Source organism: Rhynchophorus ferrugineus, unplaced genomic scaffold (genome assembly GCF_030347505.1).
Source record: "Rhynchophorus ferrugineus isolate W39M unplaced genomic scaffold, kcgeb_rfMv2 rfM7, whole genome shotgun sequence".
Lineage (NCBI taxonomy): Eukaryota > Metazoa > Arthropoda > Insecta > Coleoptera > Curculionidae > Rhynchophorus > Rhynchophorus ferrugineus.
The window spans coordinates 31,546,240-31,571,247 of NW_027472586.1; the positions used below are offsets into that span (position 1 = coordinate 31,546,240).

A 25,008-nucleotide genomic window follows, 5' to 3' on the forward strand; every position below is an offset into this window, starting at 1 on the left:
ATCAATGTCTTGTCAACATAACTGATTGAATTATTGACATTATTATTTGAAAAATGCTGTGCAAGTTACAAGCTGTTAGAGGAAAGAAAGTCAAGGATCGTCAGAATAAGTATTATTATGTTATATGTCGTACTTGGACTTCATCAGCAATTTCTTAGTAACGGTTTTGGTTTAGTTTGGACGTCAATTAAGAAAACCGGAACTATTGGCTAAGAATCAACTTCATTCATTCGTTTGTTTTTAAAACAGATGCGATTCTTCATGGAATAGATTCGTAGAGGGTCTGAATAGTTTCCTAATGGTATGTTGTCCCATTCTTGTACCAAAATATCCACCAGTTGCTTTAATGATGTTAGAAGTTGGATATTAGAAGTGAAGCAAGCGGTCCGGATTGTAGGCTTCCTTTAATATTCTACATACATAAACCCGGCCGTTTGTAGAAAATAATGTAAACGATGATTCATCGGACCACATCATTCCAATGGACCATTCGTCCAATCATCAAGAATTACGGGGTTAATGATCGATGCACCTCTTCTTTCGAAACTGATCTTCTGTTGGTTTATGTTATAAGGAGTTTTGGAATTGCAGCCCTTCCCTGAATATTGGGTTTAAGGAGCTCCCGCTGTACTGTTTTTGTGGAAACAGTATTACAAAACTGAAGCGATAATTTTATGCTGTCTGACCACAATCTTGTTTTATTCCTTTTAGTCTCTATAAGTAAACTTTGGGTTTCGCTCTCTATTCCTCTTTGTCAACGATCTTTTACCATGTTATGTGTATGCTGTCATTACTGTGGATACTGTCACTCTCGAAACATCTGGAAAATTCTAAGAATTCACACTTTCTACCAACATAGCATATACTGTTAATTATTTAGCCGGAATTTATGTTGCAAATATGAAACAAGATATATTATATAGAGTATAATGAGTTGATTCTTTTGGTGCAGTAAATAACTGTTCTTCAATGAAATTACTATAAATCTTCGCTGTTTTACGTTTTAATTAAACACATGCGAAATTTGATGTCTTTACATCGTGTATAATAAATCTTTTTTAAACGCATTTCATCATTTTAATTATAGCGTTTGTAGTAGTGGATAATGACGGTTTAATTTAAGGTTAATTGATATGGCAGTTTGATTAAAACTTACTAGTCTCTATCGGTAAATTTTGGGTTTCGCTCTCTATTCCTCTTTGTCAACGATGTTTTACCATGTTATGTGTATGCTGTCATTACTGTGGATACTGTCACTCTCGAAACACCTGGAAAATCCTAAGAATCCACAGTTTCTACCAACATAGCATATACTGTTAATTATTTAGCCGGAATTTGTGTTGCCAACATGAAACAAGATATATTGTATAGAGTAAAATGAGTTGATTCTTTTAATGTAGTAAATAACTGTTCTTGAATGAAATTACTATAAAGCTTCGTTGTTTTACGTTTTAATTAAATACATGCGAAATTTGATGTCTTTACATCGTGTACAATAAATCTTTTTTAAACGTATTTCATCATTTTAATTATAGCATTTGTAGGAGTGGATAATGACGGTTTAATTTAATGTTAATTGATATGGTAGTTTGATTAGAAAATGTCAATTTATAGACGATATGAATGAGTTCTCGTAATTAAAATCATCTGTTATATAGCGCATATTAATTAAATTTTATTGAACTACACACAAGTATAAATTGTAAAAGAAGGTTTTTATACTTTCTTAAGTATTGATTAGTAAGAATGTCTGCGAATTCGAATATCCAATACGCACATTTACAAAAGGACACTTTTATAAAAAATGATGTGTCATTTGCATGAAGCTAATCGATTAAAATGGCTGGAAGTATGGGTAGACAATCAAACTAATCAAGAACTCATCTCTTTTTCATTATGTAAACGCTTTATTCGCTTGAATTAGCGGCAATTCCATTCTAGCTTCAAAGAAACCTGTCAGTGTTACATCGGTATAGATTAAAACCAACTCAAAGGGTTATTCCTGCAAAATTTCACGGCAGTATATTTGAAAATTGAAATGATTCTTATTCTCTGCATACACATTTAAGGCAAATCTAGTTTTAGATGATTAGATTCCTTCTTATTCCACACTGTAGCCTACTACTACAGTCCGCTTTATTGTCCTGAACTGCGATGCTGGTGCCAGGAGTCTACGAACCAGTGGTTTCTTCTTTTAAAAGTTATGTTTCTTAATTCATATGGTTGATAGCTGGAGGACAGAGCAACTTCAATCGACCTTTGGTGACCTTAGAGCCTTATAACTTGATACTTTTGCCCGAAATCTAGTGATTTCAAGGAAAGCTCATGACTGTAGAACGATTAGCAATCCAACGTCAACCTGTCTTTTTCATAAGTTGTTACTTTCCTCGATAAAACTAACTAAGTAAGCTGATTCCGTTTAATTGAATGAGTTAAAAAAAGAAGAGACTATTGATCTCCTCGGAAACTTGCGCCAGTTATGACGCATGCAAAGTTTAAACAAATATCTTTTAATTTGCTTGAGAACCATTTTATTTTGCTTGAGAACATGACATAACAAAGAAGTAGCAACTTGTTGGGATGACTGGTCGAAAGACACTAATCCTATTTAATATAAGTGAAGGCATTCATTGTAAAGACTTCACATATCAGATTTAATAGCCAGACATCCATTTTCCTACAAGAAAATGTCTAATACAACCAGTGACTCATTAATTCACACTTATTTTGGATAAAATAAAAGTTTAATTGTGATGGTATGTAATAACACATCCCGCAGAACTCTATTATATCGCATATTGATAATACGATATAATTAAACTAATTCAAATTTGCCGTAACTAAACAAGTATGTCGAGAAAAACAAATTACGATATGCTAGAAACTATATAAAACTCGAATAGCTATAAATGGAAAGCTGAAAATTTGCTGAAATGTAATTGAAAAATCATACATGTGTCATGTCATGCCTCGAGCTCAAGCAATAATTTAGGTCATGTGGGAATATCAATTGAAATGATGATGGATGGGTATAAGTACAAGTGGCATTTACACTACTGAACTTTATTACTTCCTATACGTTCTCGTAGAGGCTTATACTGACATGTTAATTTTAGTTATTGGAAACAAGAACCAAATAGGTTTCGATTGAATTGCAAACGTGAAATACAACAGTAGAATACTAATATAATTAATTAAATTTGAGTTAATTATATAATGTCACATGTTAGTGTCCAGAAACCAAAACATCTGTGAATAAATCTTAATTCCAATAAAAACCATCTTTTTCTTAAACATTCGATTATATTCTTCAACATACAATGTTTCAATTGTCATACATTTATTCTCAACCTCCCCAATAATTCTGTCGTAGAATAATTTGTGTTTGCTCTTAAAATAGGCCTCATTTTTTACAGTCACTTCTTCATAATCAGTGGCAATTAAATCTAATAGATAGGACAGTTGGCAAGAAGGCACTGATTCATAAAATGTTTAATTTCCTAATTGAACGAGCAGTTTTTCCTCAGTTTGTGAGTTAGTTTCTTAGTTAAATTGTTTTTGTTTCAACACTTTGAACAGAGCTTTCTCATATCCAAATATTTGTGAATGATATGATGTACACATTCAATTGATACCTTTAGAGTGTCTGCTATTTCATTCAATTTCAATTTACGGTCATTCACAATCATTTTGAGGATTTTTTAAATGTTTTCGTCGCTAACAACCTCTTTTGGGCGTCCACTGCGTTCACCTTCTTCTCGGTGCTCATTTCACCACGTCTAAACTTAGCATACCAATCCTTGATGATTGATTCCTGGGGTAGTGTCCGGAAAATCGGCATCAAGCCAAGTTTTTGTTTCAACTGTATTTTTTTACCTTCAAAAAGCAATATTTTATCAACACGCGAAATTTATTTTTATCCATTTTTTTCACAATAACAAAAGTTGCTTCACTCAAAATGTTATAATTCACAAACTAATGATCGGAGAGCTGTTAAATTTATACACGCATCTTTTGACGGTTAGGGCTAACTAAAAGTCATATGGATATAATTCTAGTAGCGCCATCTATGTGTTATTCCGGGAACTTTTCCATTGACATATTAGTTCCTACAAATAAAAACAAACAAACTCGTTAAAACCTCACACTTTACACGTCATACTGGTTAATCAGACACTTTTCATCCAACTTGTTACAAAAAAACTTATGCAAATACGTCAGCGATTTAAATTCATTTACGGCATGATTCCCAGTTCGAAGCAATTAACGTAAATGTCAAAATATTAATTTAGTTCCGTAAGACATGATGCCAATTGACCCGAACCATCATTTCGAGAACCATAACAGCACCGCATACCAGTTGCTGCAACCGTACACAGATCCGTACGCCTAATATTTATCTTCGCCGTCGTTCCACTCTCGATTTCAATCAGTACTCTCACTTTTCTTGCGTACTTATCGCAGCCTTTTGGTCTTAATCCAGTTGAACGAACAGAGAATAACGAAAAAATATTTATTGAAGCGTTTTTTTCGTGTCTATAACCTACTTTTTCCGACCGACCTCACTCTGCGATTGTTGCGCTCTCGTGGTACCAAAGTCGTACTATGCAACGGTCTTGGAATGTTTAAAATGTGCTTAAAATTTTCCCGATTAATTTTACATATGACTAGGTCGGTGTGGTTTGTGGCTATTGCATACCTGTACAAAAACGAATTGTTTATTTTATAACAAATTATGAAAGGTACTTAATGTATCTTGAAATGTCATTATAAAAAATGTTGGTTGTAACTGTACTAACAATAATAAACTATTTTATGAATGTTACAATTCATAATAGTGGTTATTTGTTGGTAATATATAATTTGTCATAATAGATAATAATGTATAGGGTGTATACATACATATTTTGAGCTTGAGAACATTTCCTATTTTCAAAGTTATGTATATACAATATATTCACATAATTTAGTACAGTATACTTGATTTAAAGTTCTATTTAACTGAGCCATATTCTTCTACAAGTAATACTACTTCAAATAGCATAAATCTACAAGACAACAATGTCTAAGATCAGTTTAGGTTTTATGAGATAATCCTTTTACATGGATGTGCTGAATTCAAACATGACTTCATTTTTGTCATAGAACGACAAGTTTCTTAACAATTTGAACAACTACGTTTAAAAAGTTACGACGGTCACTATTTATATTTCGGGAATAGGTCAAAACAAATAGTAAATTGCGAATATATTTTTATTGTTTTTCAAAGTACTCGCCCCGATGATCGATATACTTTTGCATACGCTTAAACCAATTTTCCAAGCATTTATTCCATTCCGAATGAGGTATCTTCAAAACAAGATTATTGAACGCTTCAATACCTTCTTCGGGCGAGGAAAATCGTTAACCACGCAGTTTATTCTTCACGGATGGGAACAAGAAGAAGTTTTTGGATGCCAAATTAGGGCTGTACGGCGGATGACCCATCGATTCGATTCGTCACCTGATCACGATCTCATAAACGTCTTTCGAAGCACCGCGATTGAACTTCTTAAGAATTTCTTTGCACTAATCGACACGAGCTTCTTTTTGAGCGATTGTCAAATTGTGTGCAATCCAATGCGAACATAACCTTCGTACAGCTAAGTGTTCATGAAAAATCTCATATATGGTGGTGGAACTAAGCGTAGGGATGCCTCAATCTCACAATAGGTGACATGGCGATCTTGCTTAATCATTTGGCACACAGCATCGATGTTTTCTGGCACAACAGCCGATTTTGGACGACCTTCACTAAACAGGTCGGACAACGAACTACGACCACGACTGAATTCACTAAACCAGATATATACGGTTTTTTATGGAGCTTCATCGCCTTATCGTCAAAAATATCAAACTTTACTATGGAACCGTCAGATGGACTCACATGACAATAGTGTTGCCAATTCCCGAAATATAAATAGTGACCCACGTATTATATTAAAATAAAAGAGAATAGACTTAAAAAACATTCATTTATTTACAAACCATTAACGATACATATTTTTGTTGCATAATATACATTCACTAGCTCACACAAAAATCTTTCCTCCTTCCCAGAAAGGATCATCCAGAGATCTCCAGAAGGTCCGTCCGCAACCTGACTCATTGAGACACTCCATTTCCCTTGGTATCTTTTTTCTATCTCTTTCATATCCCGGTAAAATAGTTCATCTTGCTCTTCATTCACATCTCTCAAGTTTTCCGGAAAGTAGTCGAAACGGGAGAGAAGAAAATGTATTTTTATACTTAAATTTGGAGGATTTTATTATGGAAAATAGAGTAGATTCTACCTCCATCTCTTTACCACTACCACTATCTTTTTATTCTATCAGCACTGGAAGTAACTTTAAGAAAATCCCTTAAGGCCCAGGAATCAAGTAATTTTCAGATATCTTCAAAATAGTCGAACAAAAACGCCTTTGAAGTTGTCTCAAGATTAAAATGAAGCCCAACCTGTCAAATTACAGTGACTTTACACTTCAGACTATAACATAACAGATCTATTCATCTAATCTAACAGTGTATGTACAAAAGCAAGTCTGAGTGAATTATATCTATTAACAAATTTATTTATATTATTTTTTAAATTTTTAAACAAACTTTTAAATTTATCAGTAAGAAATTTTGAACAAAATTTTGACTGTTATGAAAAGACTACTTCATCATAATTCGCAAAACTCTAGCAGTATTAATTAGTTTCTTAAAAAAATTTAGTATGAAACATATAATTTAGAATATCTAGAACTGTAGTACCACGTAATTTAAAACTTATAGTTATGAACCATGTACAGATATTCTTTTAAAAAAGGTGATGTTCTGAACATTATTTGGTACTATCCACTGTATTTTTCTTAATAATACTTCCCAGATATTTATACTCTGTAAATACTTTTGTCCATATTAACTAATGCATTGATAAAGTTACTAGTGACCTTTTCCTTGTATATTAAAATCAATATTTAAATAAAATTAATATCTTTTGAATCTGTAATTTATCCAATAGAATAGCTCCTGTGTTCTTCACGAGATACACACTTATAAAAAATAGTTTAATTCAACAATAGAATAAGGTGACTGTGAAGCAATTGTTGACCTTGACACTCTCTTTGACCATCTCTGCTTGAATATTTTAAGCAATTGGCGGATGTGTAATATGTTTATCTATTGCTCATGAGCTGAAGAAAAGGTCAGTAAAAAGTCAAAGTTTATATATGAATTTCCATTTAAACTTTTAAGTTACATTCATCATTTTTGTGGTATTAAAGGTGATGCAATGTTTTGGGACGTTGTTCTTAAATATAATTTCTCTTCATATGTGAATAAAGGTTATTTCAAAACAAACATAGAACAGAATGAGGTATAACAATTTTTATAAAGTAAATTGAAAATGTGTAATGCTAGTTCATAAATGTTTTACCTAAATTTGAAAAAACAAATTCAGATTTTGAAAAACATACATTTTAAAATGTATTTAATATTTTTAAAGACAATTTATTAAGAAATTTTTTCTACTTTACTGTATATGTCTGCGTCCTGGCTTTTTATATTTTCTGTATCTCTCCTGTGTTACACCATAGTCCTTTCTGAGGTATCTCATTTCATGTGCTTTTATCAATTTTTATGTAAATACCCATTCTAGTTTTGCTCGAGCTTCATTGTTTTTAATGAATTTGCTTTTTTTTTAGTTAATCTCTTAGAACTTCAACAATCTGTCCGTGGGCAATAAGTATTTTTTTTGTGATTTCCGTTAACTATACTAGCATGTAAAAGATCGCTTCAGTAAGTGATCTGCTGTATTAACTTATAATTTAAATCTTATTCTAGAGACTAAGATAATATTGGAATAATTGAATTAATTGGAATATTGGATAATACTGAATTGGTTTATTGAGACGTAATAGCTATGTTGGATTTGCTAGTTACATCCCACAGTTCGATACCATAGGTCCAAATGGGCCTAATTATTGACTTATACAGCAAAACCTTGTTATCTAAGAATACTTTAGATTTACGCCCTATCAGCCAAAATATGTGGTTTAGTATAAGTCTGTTTGAGTTTTGTCACTATATGTTTTCTCCATGTTAAATGTCCATCAAAATGCAAAAATTGTTATTTATAATTATGTACAAATTCATGGTTTTTACAATTCTAGAAATCATTACCATCTCCCCGCTCTCGATTTATATGCCAATATACTTAAATCAACTCATCTATTCTATTTTTATATCCTCAATTTGGATATTTATGACTTTTAACTCTGCTATCAGCATAACTTTAGTTTTGCTTTCATTCACTACCATTCTGTATTATGTCAGAATCATATTCCATTTGTTTAAGATTTTTTGTAGATATTGTGGTCATCAGTTGTTATTATTAGATCATCTTCAAAAATTAATACCGATATTTCTATTTGTTTTCATATTTTATATCGTTCTGCTTATTTAGCATTTCTTTATTACTTCGTCCATTAATATTATAAACAAAGTGGGGATATTATAGATTATTTATTTTTTCAACGACTTAACACTGGTTAAGGCAAAGGGCCTTGAAATGTTTATGGAAACAGCTATTATTGGCTAAACTGCACTAGTATTTGTAATTATTATTGCATCATTTCTTTAGGCATTTAACATTTTATTTTCATTTTCTTTTTATTGTACGCTCACTTATCATCGATAAATTAATAAAAATAAAATAATCATCCGAATATTGCGAGACGTTACCATATATATTAAAACTATTTAAAGTTCATATGTAAAATCGATACATATTTTAGTTCCTCATCATTGATGCACCCAAACATCGTCCGACTGGTACCTTCTGGTACTCATCGATCGACCTTGGTAAAAGAACGCCGCATCGATCTTGTAGCAAGAAAATGATCCCACCGGATCGATCAGTCAGTCGCGACCTTATCTCACTCTCACTTTTCTAATACCGTTGCTATGACGACTCGTTATCTAACTGACCGATCGGCTACTCATCGCTGGACATCGGCACGCTGTTAATTCAGGCTAGCATTGGTTGAATGGACGCCGAAGAGCAACGCTTAGAAAATGTTGCCGATTAGTTGTATTCTATAATGGCTTTGTAATACAGCGGTATTGACAAAAGCATTGCTGTTTTTTGATTCTCTAAGATTTGATAATGCAGTTTTAATGTCTTAAAATGATTTAATATGTAATAACCTACCTTCAATTGTCACTGATTAAATATAGATTAGAATATTGATGAAAATACGAAGTATTAATTAACACAGGTCTGAAAAGTCCCGGGCTTAACACAGAGATGGAGCTAGCTTTATTGCATTCGCCACTTTTTCAGTTAGTACTAATCTTCACAAGAAAGTATTTAAAATTTCGTGATATTCTGCTAATAAAATTGTGAGTTATTGCGCTAAGAGTGACACTACTTTCGTTATTTTCAAAACAATGGATCAAAAACAATTTCGCGATTTAATTTTACATTGTTTCTTCATGGCAAAAAATATTGTTTAAGCGAAGCAATGGCTTGAAAAGTGTTATAAGGACTCCGGTCCATCAAAAGCAACATTAAAACGTTGGATTTCTGGCTTCAAACGTGGTCGTAGAGACACCGATGATGCAGGACGCCGTAGTTGTCCAAATCCACAAAATCGTTTTGAATGATCAAAATATGATGTTGGGAGAGTTAGCTAACATCGTAAATATATCAAAAGAATTGTTAGTTTTATCTTAATGAGCATTTGACTATGAGAGAGCTCTGAGCAAAGTGGGTGCCGCGTTTACTCACTGTTGGCCAAGATCAAAAACGTGTTGATCATTCTGAGCAGTGTTTAGACATGTTTAAACACAAAAAAAAACGGAATTTTTGCATCGATATGTGACAACGAATGAAACATGTATCCATCACTTCACTACATAACAAAAAAGATCGTCATCTGAGTGGACAGGAACTGGTGACATGCCTAGCGATGGAACGATTGTGTGGCTCTTGATGGATATTGCGTTGATGAATAAATTCACCTAGAACTCTAACTCATAACTATTATAACTGTGTACTTAATAGTAGGTTTAAGTCCTTCGTTAATATATACGTTAGATTTACTATAATGTTAAACTAAATCATGTTTGATAACAGTGTTTTTGTTTATATTAAAATTTTGTTGTGTGTCAATGCCAAAGTGAACTAAAACTCAGGGTTGATATGGCAACATTGCCACGTTTTAACGTCACACATATAGATACGAATACAAAACCTCTTTACATATTTATATTCGAATATATTATACATAAATATTATCCGAAAGAAATCAGTGTTTGGTATTTTTTTCTTAAAACGGTATAAACTTCAATTTACTTTTATACGATATTACAATTGAACTGCTTTCTGTTGACCTTCGACAAATTGGTACAGCCTGTCACATTCACCAATTCTTGCCTTGCCAATTCTGGCGTTGTTACCCATTAAATTGTGCAACCAGTGGTAGATACATAACGACCATTAAATGATCAAGAAAGTTCTGTCGTCTGTGTGTATACTCGTTACCGTATTATCTGAATGAAATACGTATAGAATATACGATTGTATATGGTTATACGTAAATTACAGATATGTTGTTTCTAGTGTTGGGAATTATCGACTGAAATCGATTATCGACTGTTTGGTAATTGACTACTTTCTATCGATTCTTTCTGTCGCTATTTTTGGATCGACAAATAGGCTTCAGTTTCGGCGATCACCTCTTCATTCGACGAAAATTTTTTTGCAGCGAGCTTTCTTTTGAGATCTGAGAACAAGAAATAGTCGCTAGTCGCCGGCGGCCAGATCTGGAGAATATGGTGAATAAGGAAGCAATTAGAAGCCCAATTCATAGATTTTTGCCATCTTTTTCACTGACTTGTGACACGGTGCATTGTCTTGATGAGGCAGCACTTTCTTTTTCTTCAAATTCGGCCGTTTTTCGGCAGGCTTTTTCGTTCTTCAAACGATCCAATAACGCTATGTAATAGTCGCTGTTGATTATTCTTCCTTTTTCAAGGTATTCAATGAAAATTATTCCACTTCTTCTTCCAGCCGACTGTTGTGTTTTTCCATGCTTTGGAGCGGGTTCATCGTTTTCCCTTCAAAAAACAATATTTTAACAACACGCGAAATTTCTTTTTATCCACTTTTTTTACAATAACAAAAGTTGCTTGACTCAAAATGTTATAATTCACAAACTAATGATCCGACAGCTGTCAAATACATACACACATCTTTTGAGGGTTAGGGCTAAGTAAAAAATATATGGATTTAATTCTAGTAGCGCCATCTATGTATCAGGTCAGGGACTTTTCTTTTGGTGTGTTAGCAATATACTCCGATCCCAAACCGATAAGGGCTGGTATGCTTCAAGGAACTATTTTGGGGCCAGTGCTTTACCTCCTTTACATCAGCGATCTCCCCAAAACATTATATAGCAAAAATTCAGAGATCGGTACAGATCTCAACCTAGAAGCTCCAATATTCTCTTAATAAAGTTGCTATCTGGACTAAAAAATTGCTGGATACCAAGCTCAGATGGAAGGAGTAAAAAAGCGCAATAAACTCGACATAAGGTTCAGGAAAATGAATTGAACTATGGGGAAGCTCCAGTGACTCAAATGTCCAAATGATACAGAGGTTCCAAAATAAGGTGCTGAAGTGTGTTATGAATGCGCCTTAGTGTGTACGCGTTTGTGACCTCCACCGCGACCTAGAAATTGATATGGTTACGGACACTATCAAAAGATTTGCCGATTCCCATCGAAGAAGCGTTCCGAGTAAAGTGCATAATATCATTAAATATATTAAACGGAAAAACCTTCTGATTTTGCAAATGTTTGAATACTACGTATTAAGTGGTGGAAAATATTTCAGTTGTAAATATTAGTTGTAATTATTTGACAGTAGGTTGTCCGATTAAAGTTAGTTGTTGGTCGTGTAAACTCCAATAATGCTAATCCTATATATCCTATGCTATCCTAGTATAAATACTAGTGGACCCAACAGATGTTGTTTTGTTAGGATGGATATCTATTTTCTATGGAGTCCATTTTGACAATTAAACAAATATTATAAAATAACTAATTAGTGATTTACATAAACACACCCAAAAAAATTCTTCAAGATCGATCCGAAGATCCATGGATTGAAGAAAATATTATATATATATATATATATATATATATATATATATATATATATATATATATATATATATATATATATAAAGATGTAGCCCTAATACAATTCTTTAACAATTATATACATTTATAATAATATTTAACATTCAAATACATGTTTATTCTCAACCAACTTTTTGAAACCAGTATTTGCAAGTATTATTTTACAAAACTGCATATTAATTTCTAGAGATAAAATTAATATTACATAATGAAAAAAAATCCTTGGCTCTTTTATTATTTCCGCACAATACAAAACATAAAATTATATAAAACAAAATAGTTGGACCGCATAACCATTTATATAAGCTCCGTTTGCCGACTTGTTAGTTTTTAACCTCATCTAGCTTAAGACAAGAAACAGACAGACAAAAATGAAACCGTTTATAATCAAAACCATACATTCTTTGTTAGAAACAGCTGAACGACTTAAACTATTAACCGAAAGTTTTGGGTTGTTTTTTTCTTACCCCAACGAAAAGTTTTATATTATCTATGCAATTTTAAGCCGGCTTGGCTACTGATGCGATAGTCGTGGGTTCCAGTCCCGCAAGGTATGGATGCATTTTATGTTTGTGCGTAAAATCTGACAAAGAAATCCATCCCACCACGTCAGTAACTAGAATCGGTAAGATCGGATGTCTTCTGGGATGGTCTCAAAGTTGGTCAATGCCAAGGATCGTGGTTCAGAGCCCCTGTTTAGTAGCAGGTCCAATCCAGTTGGTAAAGTCCTCCAAGAAATATTGGTATAATTCTTAAAATGACTTCCCAACGATGGAGACTGTTTCAAATATATGGTTTCCAAGTTTCTAGGTATCTTAGAAACAAAGGTGGAGGAAGATGAGTTCATCGGACTAGGTTATGACTGACGCACAATTCATCACTACCACGACAGATCCTGAAAAAGATTGTGTGAGGTGGATTGCTTTAAAGGAGATAATATAGACATTTCTAGGGAAGAATGCTGTAGTATAGTAGTTTCAAGTATTTCAAGTTTTAGGTCACCTTAAGAGCCTAACAGCATATTTTCTTCATTCCCACCATGGCTATTTTCCAGAAAATTTGGGAGATGTTATTGAAGACCAAGGTGAACCATTTCACCAGAGCATTAAAGAAATGGAGAAAAATACCAAGGAAAATGGACCATCTAGATGATAATCAAGACAGTTCTTGGATGCTTCAGAGACACCTTTTCACGAAGGAAAATATAAAAGAGGAGCCTCACTGGGGAAAAATGTGTTAATATGTGATAGTGAACGTATCTTAAATATAAAAATATATCGTTAATGGTTAGCAAATAAAATAATATTTTTCAAGTATATTCTCTTTTATTTTAATTTAATATCTTATTTAACATAATAACACAGATTGTCAAGAAACGTGTCGTTCTATAACAAAAAGAATATCATTTTCGGATTAAACACAGTTCTTAGAATTTGATTTTGCAGACATTTTTAGGTACATAAAAGAGTTACTGATGTTTCTATTTCGCATTTGTTACACTCTAATATCGGCTGTCTGTTTATTTACATGTCTGATAACACTTGATAGATGGTATGGAATATAGTACCCGTTAAAACCTATATATTTTTAAAAATAAATCCATTTTTCCATTTAAATTTTTACAACGATGATGTGGTAAATGCCAATTGAGATGAGGCTGTCAGTATCGCTATGTCATACCTAAAGTAGTTTTTTGAATGTAAATATAATTCAGTACAATTATTTCAGAGGAAACTGTTAGTCTGAAAAGTATCCATAGAAATCTGCGAGATATATTGCTCCTTGAGGTATCTAGAATATCCTAATATGATTTTGAAACTGTAAAGATAACCCACGAAGAGGTCTAACGGAACTTCCAAATATTACTTTTGTTCTTTACGCTGGACACAGTAATGTTTAATAACACCTTAGGTTTGAATAAACTCGGTCAGACACATTGAAGAAGAAATTGACAAATGATGGAATAGTGAACACATTTTAGGTGAATTGGGATCTAACAGCTTAGTTATTTACTTGAATAAAACTTTCTATATATGGGATTATGATTCAATGCTGACAATTAATATTAATGAATGAACAATGAATATTAATTGTTTTGCAGATATGGCAAATGAATTAAAGAGAATGCAGTGGATTAAATTTAGTTTTATTAAGAAATATGTATACAGGTAGTAACAGAACAAACTAAGGAGAAATACAGTGATGTCCAAACGGCTTTATAAGGAAACACTGTACCGAAGGAAACAATTGTATATGGGGCGTCAAGTCTACAGCAAAGATCTTTGTTTTGGTAGGTTTGGAACATATTGATATTGTATTTTCTTTGTGCAAACTCATAGTTGTATATCATAGAACCACGGAGGTTTCAGAAGTACCTTATCCTACAACAACTTTTTATGAAGTCATAATTGGAATTCGTAGCCAAGCAACTATCTCTTTGTAGAACCTCATACCATATAATGTTTTGCTCCTTTGTTTGTAACATGCTCAATATAAAATGTACAGTGTTTTATATATTACGATTATAAAAATTGGTTCAAATTTTCATTCATTTCGATTTTTACTATATGATTATGGCCAGGTATTGGAGCTATTGTTTAACATTGTTTCGAAATCGACCTTGATAATCGATTAGCTCTGATCAACACTATTATATTAATGAAAAACAATTAATTGGAAGTCGTGGAATTTCAATATTAACCCGATTTTGCAACATTCTAGCAATTACATTTAAAAAATCCATATTCTCGAAATACTAAATATAACAAAAATTATTATTGACACAACGAATTAAACATTTCTGATAAAACCAATATTTTATTTCCTCGAAAAAAAAAACCTTTCACTAAAACGAGACGGGGATCATTTGTATTACGCTGCGATATTTCGCCGTTGTAAGACCAATACGAGACAAAAAGAACAAAACACCTAGATGTTTGAAAACGTATTGAAATATCTACGTTAAATTCGAACAATAGACTTTGGGATTACAACACACGTTATGTATATTGTAAAATCCGTGACAGCGGAACCGGCAAAAAAGACTTGTTCGTTTGAGGTTTGTCGTTCTGGAAGCTGAAGAAAGCAGGATATCATCGGACAGGTCGGGCTTAAATCATTTTCGGATGTTAATTCGTGGCTTTGGTAATTTAACGGTTCGTTGATTTTTTAAAAACATGCCACTAAATAACCGCTAGATACCATAGCAAAAAAATTACTTATCGTCATATAAATGAGATCGAATTCGAGATAAAATAAAACGATTACGTCAAAATGCTTTTTGTCACTAAGTTGGCACAACTGTTCCCTATACTGGTGCCGATGATTTTGAACATTATTGTCCTCTAGTGTTTTTTCTGTACGAATTTTTGTCATCATCTAAGATCATCTAAAAAATTTGTTGTTAAAATGTCTTCTAAAATTTTTAGGGCGAACAAAATTTTAAATGGGATTTCATGTGTCGACTAACTGAGATTTTGTAGAAGTTTTATAGTTTTTCGACATTATCAAAACTAGGTATAATGTGTTTAAGAACAGTTGAGATGTGGTGGAAGATTTGCCTTACTCTGGTGGGTCTTCAACGTTTTCAACCGGAGTTAACATCACTTGGGCGAAGAAAACGGTGACTGAAAATCGCTGTTAATCCACTAATATTTTCGGGTCTCATAAATCGATTTCAGAGATGTTAAATGAATGAAATGAAAAAATTAGAAACATTTAATGCAATTATATGCAAAAGAAGAAGAAGAAAACCTACTACTAAACTCAGACTATTCACAGATTTTACTGGTTTTAAGTGAATACATGATATCAAAGCCAAGTAATTCCTGTCCGATTCCTAGTAAAACCAACTGAAAAGGTTTTATTATAACATCGAATGAAAAAGACAAGTTGGGGGACAATATAAAAACAGAAGAAGAACTATATGTCGAGGTGCAGAAGTTTATAAAATATATTCACCACTCAGCGTGGTAAAATACACCACATTTCGAAAGGAAATTTTGCATTCCAAGTGAGACATTAACTGAAGTAATTATAAGTCCAGAACCAGGAAATCCACCTGATGAAACAGCGACATACCGGCCAATATCATTATTCCCGGCAATGTGCAAATTAATTAAAAAACGTCTGTTGGAAAATGATAAAACCAATCATTGGGGAAAAGTATCTTATTCCGGATCACCAATTGGAAACAACCTTATTTAATTGATTAAGTTCAGGCATGTCGAATTATACATCGTGGAATAACGGTCTCCAAAATACCCTTAAATATAATCCCATATGTTGAAGGCGGGCGGGGTGCCAACAGCGCTAACTAGTACACGATAATGATTATCTTACAACCCCGAAACATTTACCTGGGTTATAATTGAAGAGTACTTCATCATTCAGTCACTGATCATAGTTCAGTTCAGACATGCCACCATCGACTGCCCAAGCCTCGTCTTCAGGTAACACCGCTGCCAGCCCTTGTTTATCTATTTGTATTTTCCATATTTTAAATTATATCAATAAATAACGGTCACTTCATATAAACCATAACTGTTTCTTTTCATCTTATCCCCATTCACCGAGCCATATAATTTACCCTATAACAGAATCACTGATGTCATAAAAATTTCTAAAATTAATACAATTTGTTCTGATAAAATTTTTAGATGTTGCTCAAGCTCAAGATAAAATTTGGCATGAGGGTTTAAAGTACAAGAATAAAATTCTTCTGGCTACCATGACCAATATGACCAATATACAAACATTTTAGAAACATATATAATTGGTAGATAATTTAGAGCCAAACAAGAAGATGTCTACTCTGAGTTTGAGGAAATAATACATATGCCATTGCTATAAATATCTGCTGTACACTCGTCACTTGCCTACATTCAATGACAATATTGTGGACACATTTGCAGATGATACTACGATCCTAACCATTGCAGATAACAACAATGAATCAACCGAAAAGTTACAAACAGTTATTGCCGAAATACAATGCTTCACAAGAAAATGGTGTAACAAAATGTATCAAAATAAATGCTGGTTCGAATCCTGCTGGGGCATGCCAGTACCCAGACTGGGTAGCACCGGATGTCTTCAGGAATGATTTCTAAGTTGATCACTCGCCAGTCTGTAGGCTTAATGCCGAGGACCGTGGTTCGAAGCCCATGTTAAATAGTAGTAAGTAGTAGTAAATAATAGTCCAGTCCAGGTAAAAAAAATAAAAAATAACTTTAAAATATGTAAAAAAAATTAATGTGTAAATAGAATTCTTTGCAATATTTGCCTAATAGAATAACATTTGGAAATAATTACTATTAAATAAATATAAATGTTGTTTTAAATAACGTATTGCCACTGAACCCGGTCAAGCGTATCACTCTGTAGTTAAGGAAATTCTTGGTGAGCTCTGCGTAGGTATAACAATATTGTAACACTTTTAGTAAGATTGACGGGCTGATCTATGACCACTTATCGCAAATTCGAAGGGGGTTTCCCAAATGAGCTGCAAAATTACGTTTATTTTTATTCAAAGAAGATCGAAAGGTACTGTCTGTTTCATTACAATACCTGTTTTCGTTTTCGTTAAAATAAAATGTTACGCATTTAGTCGGCACTTGATCGAAAACAAACCTGTTTTAGATTTCAAAATATATAAATACTCATTAAAAATCACCGAGTCTGACCTTATTTTGAATTTTTTATGCTTAACATTTCTCGTCGTATTGAAACAAGTTTTCTTCTTAACCAGATTTGCAGTTTAAATCAGCGAACATGAATATAATAATACAAAAATAAATTAATTTGAATTTTGCATATTTATAGAAATTAGCTAGAGATAGTTATAAATTAACATATGTGAGGATAATTGTTCCTTGAAATTAGCGTTGGTACTAATTACTAGCGTTGGGAACTATCGACTGAAACAGTTGAAAGAGTCGATAGTCAAACAACTAGCGAATGAAAATAGTAATTACTAGTGTTGGGAACTATCAACTGAAATCGACTATCGACTGTTTAGTAATTGACTACTTTTTACTATCGACTGTTTCAGTCGCTATTTTTGGTTTGAATGATTTTATTACTTTTTACCATTGACTATTTCAGTCACTATTTTCGGTCAAACTGATTTTATTACTATTTACTATCGAATGTTTCAGTCGTGTCGTGTACTTTTAGTTACTATTTTTAGTTCTACTAGTTTCATTCGACTGATTTTTAACGTGCTGGCTCTGTCGTCCTAGCCGCGACCTTGACAAAAATGTACCCAATTTATGCTTACATAGATGTATTTGTAATATATATAATTGTATGCTTTTTTTGGTAGTTTGCTTGCAAATAAGAATATATTGTATATTAAAATAGCAGCATCTTGGATCGATATTTTTCAAGATTGTTAATGTAATAGGGTAAAATAATTAAATATTTCGATTATTATCTCGATTTTTGCTAAAAAATATTTCTGTTCAATAATAAATAAAGTATTTATTTTATTTAAAAAACTCTAGTAGTTATTGTGCGATAATTTTTAATTATGTCATTAATTTTTTTTCTATGATTAGGTATATGTTTAATTTTTACTTAGTATTTATGGTTATTGTACATCTTTAGTTTTTAGGATTTGTTTAAGTTCTATTATATTGTCTATATTTATTTATATATACATTCAAATATAAAAGTAATACTACTTCATTTAAAATGATATTATTAATTGCATGTTAACAGTATTCGGTAATTATTTTTTCCTTTTCTTCTTTAAAGTTTGTACCTGAAGGAATATGTACATCTCCATCTCGCTTATACTACCGTTGGAAAATAGTAATTACTATTTTCGTTCTCTAGTTTTTTGACTATCGACTGTATTGCGACTATCGACTGTTTTCAGTCGATAGTTCCCAACGCTAGTAATTACTACATGCACCGTTCATCCGTTTTCACTTTTTTTTTTTTGTTTGTTCTCAATATTTTGTGAAATGAAACTAGAAAAACCATAAATAGTAAATAAATGTACACGACTGAAACAGTCGATATTAAATAGTAACAAAATCAGTCGGACCGAAAATAGCGACTGAAAACAGTCATTAGTAAAATCAGTCGAAGCAAAAATAGCGACTGAAACAGTCGATAGTAAAAAGCAGTCAATTACTAAACAGTCGATAGTTCCCAACGCTACTTAAAATATAATACGTATCGTTATCCTAAAGTTTATTTTATGATTTTCCGCTTAGTTATGAACAAAAACGAAAAGAAAATACTTTTTTTCGGTATAAAGTTTGATTTTGTAATAGTTATAGTAATAATACTAATATTTGAATTTTTATAAATTTTAATTATATTAATACATTTAAAAATACCGCGCGATTAGAGCGGGGTGTAAACGTTCACACAGCGCTGATAGATGGCACCAGAGCGATAAGCAACGATCAGGTGCTTTGTACAAATCTAGAATATCTTAAAATGAAATTCCGATACAAATGAAAAGCAATAATAAATTAATTTACATTAATACTGTACTACGCGTATCTGACATAACATTTATAAAAAATATTTGCATTAGAATGTAGAACACTAAATAAAAAAAGTATAATTCAAAGAAATACCATTGTTTAGATGTTTTTTTAAATATTAAATTTCGTTAGCATAACCTAGTTTTTACTGCTAGTTGTTATATTATATTTTTACGTAATAGTAATTTTACTAAAATGGCACTTTAACAGTGCGGCAGTAATATCAAATAATTAAAAAACAAACAAACTGATACGAATTTAATGTTGTTGTCTGAAAAAGAGGATTATATCTAAACAACCGTTAAGAGGCATCGTAAAACCATTTCATTTAATCCTAATAGGTTAATTAGTTTCACGTAAGACTCGTCAATGGTTATTGCTGTTTATATTTGGAAGAACATATAAAAGACACATGTTATGTAAAGAAACATTCGGCTGAAATGTGTGTATCAATCTTCAGAGACCGTTTAAAACGTCTTATTGTTTGTACTAATGTAGAAGATACAAAGAAATTTTAAGTATTTTCTTGTCACCTTAAAATGACATTCAAAGAAATCGGAATAATTTATTAGGGATACAAATTGAAACCCTTCGTTTAAATTGTCCACAACTTCTCATTATTATATTTAATCAAATAACAGCAATAACTGTAAAATCAATCTTATATAGAGTTAGAATCAAAGATTCTAAAAAGAAAGAAGAATTTGAATATCCTAATTAAATATTATAATTGGGAAACAACATATTATTGGCGGTGATTTCAATGCAAAAAATAGATGGGTATCTAGATTGACCATAAGTTAAGGTAACGAACTTCATAAAGCAGCTGCTAAGCTAAGATGTAGTCACATGCTAACTGGAAAAACCCACTTATTGGTCGACTGATCTAGAGATCCCCATACTTATACAATTTCTGCATAGCTAGAAACAAAAAATCCAACTATATGGAAGTTGAAGAAAACTTTGAAGTTTAGATAACACATCAGTGATTATGATACTGAATGAAAATATAATAAGGAAAGAACAAAATCCAACAAAAAAAAAACACAAGACAAAAAGACTGGAAAAGTCTGTTGAAGAATTAAACAATCGAATTCAACTTATACGTATTCCTTAATATAGCAGAAGAAATAAGTTTTGAAACAGAAAAATTCATTGTATATATCCAACCAGCTGCTTGGAATAATACTCCGGAAATACTCGGGAATTTGAATATCCGAAATAAATATTATAAATGGAAAGCAACATATAATTGGCGGTAATTTCAATGCAAAAAATAAATGGAGATCTAAAATGACGATAACTGAAGGCAACGAACTTCATAAAGCAGCTGCTAAGCTAAGATGTAGTCACATGCTAACTGGAAAACCCACTTATTGGTCGAATGATCTAGAGATCCCCATACTTATACAATTTCTGCATAGTTAGAAACAAAAGATCCAACTATATGGAAGTTGAAGAAAACTTTGACCTAAGTTCAGATAACACATCAGTGTTTCTGACACAACTTATACGTATTCCTTAATATAGCAGAAAAATTCATTGTATATATCCAACCAGCTGCATGGAATAATACTCCGGAAATCTCTTGTATAATTAAGTGAATTAGTATTATCCCAAATACATCAAGGAAATGATAACTGGAAAACGAACGCTACGAAAAAAAATTAGAGAGATCTGAGAAATCTAACAGATGACAAGGAAACAGATTATTCGCTCTGGAAAGTCACCAAATACCTATCGGTCATATCTACACAGTCCATCTATAACAGACCTATGTGGAAATTGGGCACGCAGCAATCAAGAAAATGCTGAAACATTTGCTAAAGATCTAGAAAAAACCGTTCAAAGAAAACAAAACTGATGTTGCGTATAATTTGCCAGATATAGAATGTGGAAATTCAATTAGCCATGTCGAAAGAAGTAACCAACATTATTAAAGTTGACGTTAATCCAAAGAAATCACCAGGTTATGTCTTAATAAAAGGGCGATTACTGCAAAAACTAACAAGAAATGGAATTATAAATCTCAGTAATTTGATTAATACAGGATTTCAAAAAAAAACATATCCCAGGCTTCATCACAATATATTAGAAAAACTCGTATTACGAATAATAAAACCAATTATAGAGAAAAAGAACCTAACACCTACATATCAGTTTGGGTTTGTTAACAAACATTCGACAATTGGTCAGGTGTATAGATTAACAGATGTAATTTAAAAATCCCCTGTAGGAAAAAGGGATGTTCAGCTATACTCATAGATGTAGCATAAGCCTTTGATAAGGAATAGCATGACAGCCTTGTTAATAAGTTACAGAAAATGTTACCAAAACAATACACTGAGTTATTGAGATCTTACATTACAACCAGAATGTTTAGAGTCAAACAATAACAAGCAAACTCTACAATAAAAAAAGTTAAATCAGATGTACCACAAGCAAGTGTATTCGGGCCAATTAATTACCTACCCTATACATCTGATATTTAATAAATAGAAAATATCAGGATGGCTACATTTGTTGATGATACAGATTCTTGATGTCGCAAACAATACCGGAGAAGCCATACGAAAATTACTACAGGCAAGTGACAATATAAATAACTGGACCCAAACTTAAGATAAAAGATGAAAATCAACGAAAGTAAATATGTACATGTACAGTTCACGTATGATCACCACACAAGCACTAACAACGAATAAATTATACTATCATTCTATATAGCAACAAGGCTAGGTATCTCGGAATGAATATTGGAAGGAACATGTAAAATATATGAAAATGTATTGGTTATACAAGTATTGAAGCTTATATGGACACATGGAAATCAATTAGGGAGGTGTTTCGCAAAAACTAATATACATACAATACATTTCAAATACAAAACTGATTACTTACACCGAGACCTTCAGATACTCTGATTGTCACACAGGGAATTAGGAGAATTGTAAGGAGACATGAGGACAGACTCCATTCTTATGTCAATATCGAAGTAATACAACTCTTGTATAACATCAGGACAGGTCACAGACTCAAAAGAATCAACCTATTTGATCTTGTGTAATGTAATATAGTGAGGTGCAGCAGTGTTGACATATAAACATTATTAAGAGACTTAGATCGGGCCAATGGGTTCTCCTGGGTATATACCTCGATTGAAGTTATTGTAAAGACAAGTTGTAAGCTAAGCGGCAACGGCTAGTAAAATGTAATAAATATTACATAACCCGACTCTATGAAAAATTTTTCGTTCTTTGTCCTAAAGTTTATTTTATGATTTTCCGCTTAGTTATGAACAAAAATGAAAAGAATATACCTTTTTTTGGTACAAAGTTTGCTTTTGTAATATTTATAGGAATAATAGTCATATTTGAATTTTTTATAAATTTGAATTATTTTTAATAAATTCAAAAATACCGCGCGATTAATGTGGGGTTTAAACGTTTACACAGCACTGATAGATGGCACCAGAGTGATAAACAACGATCAGGTGTTTTGTACAATTCTAGAACACCTCAAAATGTGGTCGCGAAAGTGTAAATATGATGCTGATGCGTTTTGTTATATATGTGGGCAATTTATTAAAGTTCGAGACGTAAAATACGTATTAAGTACATCTCACGTTCTCTGTGGAGCCTACGAAGCATATTTTTACTGTCGTGTTCATAATCAAGACAAGACATGAACTCCACATGTTGCTTGTAATAATTGTAAAAGATATTTGGAAGGTAATCAGCAAATTATAATTAAATGGTGAATTAAATTTAATAGACATATTAAATTATATTTCGATATAATATCACGTTAACGACTGTGACTTCTGCATTGTGAATCGGAGTAAAAGACATAGAGGTAAAAATGCAAAACCTATCGAATATCCTGATCTCGAATCTTCTTCTGCTCCAGCCGCACATGATCTGACACGACCAGTACCTGAGCCATCAAAAAAATTATCGCGGAAAAACAGCTCATCTCTTAGTTCTCATAAAGTTAATTCCCATAAGGAGTTTTTACCTACACCAAAAAAACCAAAACACCATCTTTTGCCAAAAAGTAAAGCACAGCTTTTAGGCTCTCACTTAAGACAGTGGAATTTGCTTCATGATGTTAATATCTTATACTTATAAAACTTAATAAAAATAATTAAAATATTCATCTAAATGGTTTCATTTTCAATTAAAAATTAACACCACAGATTTTGAAAAATGTCGTTCAAGCTGTTTCCCAAATAAAAAAGTAAACTTTTTCATGCCATATTTTTTTTTCGTCTAATTACGGCGTAAAGAATTGAAATTTAATGTCATAAAGAAGTCAAAGTAAAATTTTGTGTTGACCCGTGTAATCAAAATACAGAATGATATGCGTCTAAATGAGTAAATAAGGCTAGTTTTAGCCAAACAAGAAACATTTGCGAGAGGTGTTGCTTAATCTTTTAACTTAAAGTTCTCCTGCCTAAAATATTTTATTCTGTAGCTTACTGTGTTTTATTGTGGACCTATAAAGTCTGTATCTTTATTATAACTATTGTATGGTTTTAGTATACCCATTTCAATATTTCAGATACAGTTTGATATTTTCTTTAGGGTAAATGATGTGGCTCGGTGAATGGAGGTAGAACGAAATGAAACAGTGGTGTTTACATTATGTGACCGTTTTATTGGCTATATAAAAAATATCTGAAAAATACAATTAGATAAAACGAATGGCAGCGGTGTTACCTGGAGACGAGGCTTGGGCAGTCGAACAATGGTTGAGCACTGAATGAATGGAAATACCCTTCAATAACATCCCAGATAAACGTCTCGGGGTTGCCAGTTATTCGTTGTCGGGTTCTAGTTGGCGCTGCTGGCACCCCGCCCGTGTTCAACATCTGGGATTATATTTCTGGGTATTTTGTAGACGGTTATTCCACGATCTAACATTCGACATGCCTCAAGGTCGCTACACTTCCTTTTAGCAATTTCCAATTCAGGTCATTTAATTAAAATAATCGCTGCAACAAATATCCCTTAAATAATACATTCTACATGTATAAACATAATGCTAATTGATAAACCAGAGACCCATTTAATAACAACCGAAGTAATAAGACCGAAGGAGTGATGAAACTAACACCATTGCCTTCCGAAACTATAATTTTTGAAGTCATAAAGCAGAACGGTAACTTATTACATGAATCAAATAATTATTTAAAGTTTTTGGTATGTCTTAATACCAGATAATGATAGCTATTGTTTTATACGCTTGTAGAATACGCGATATGTAAATG

At 32.3% G+C, this 25,008-nt stretch overlaps 1 protein-coding gene across 3 annotated transcripts in view; it reads right to left on the minus strand.

The window, feature by feature from the left end:
* LOC143199578 (uncharacterized) overlaps positions 1-25,008 on the minus strand; it is a 189,767-nt gene that overhangs the window by 53,894 nt on the left and 110,865 nt on the right. The window lies entirely within an intron of this gene.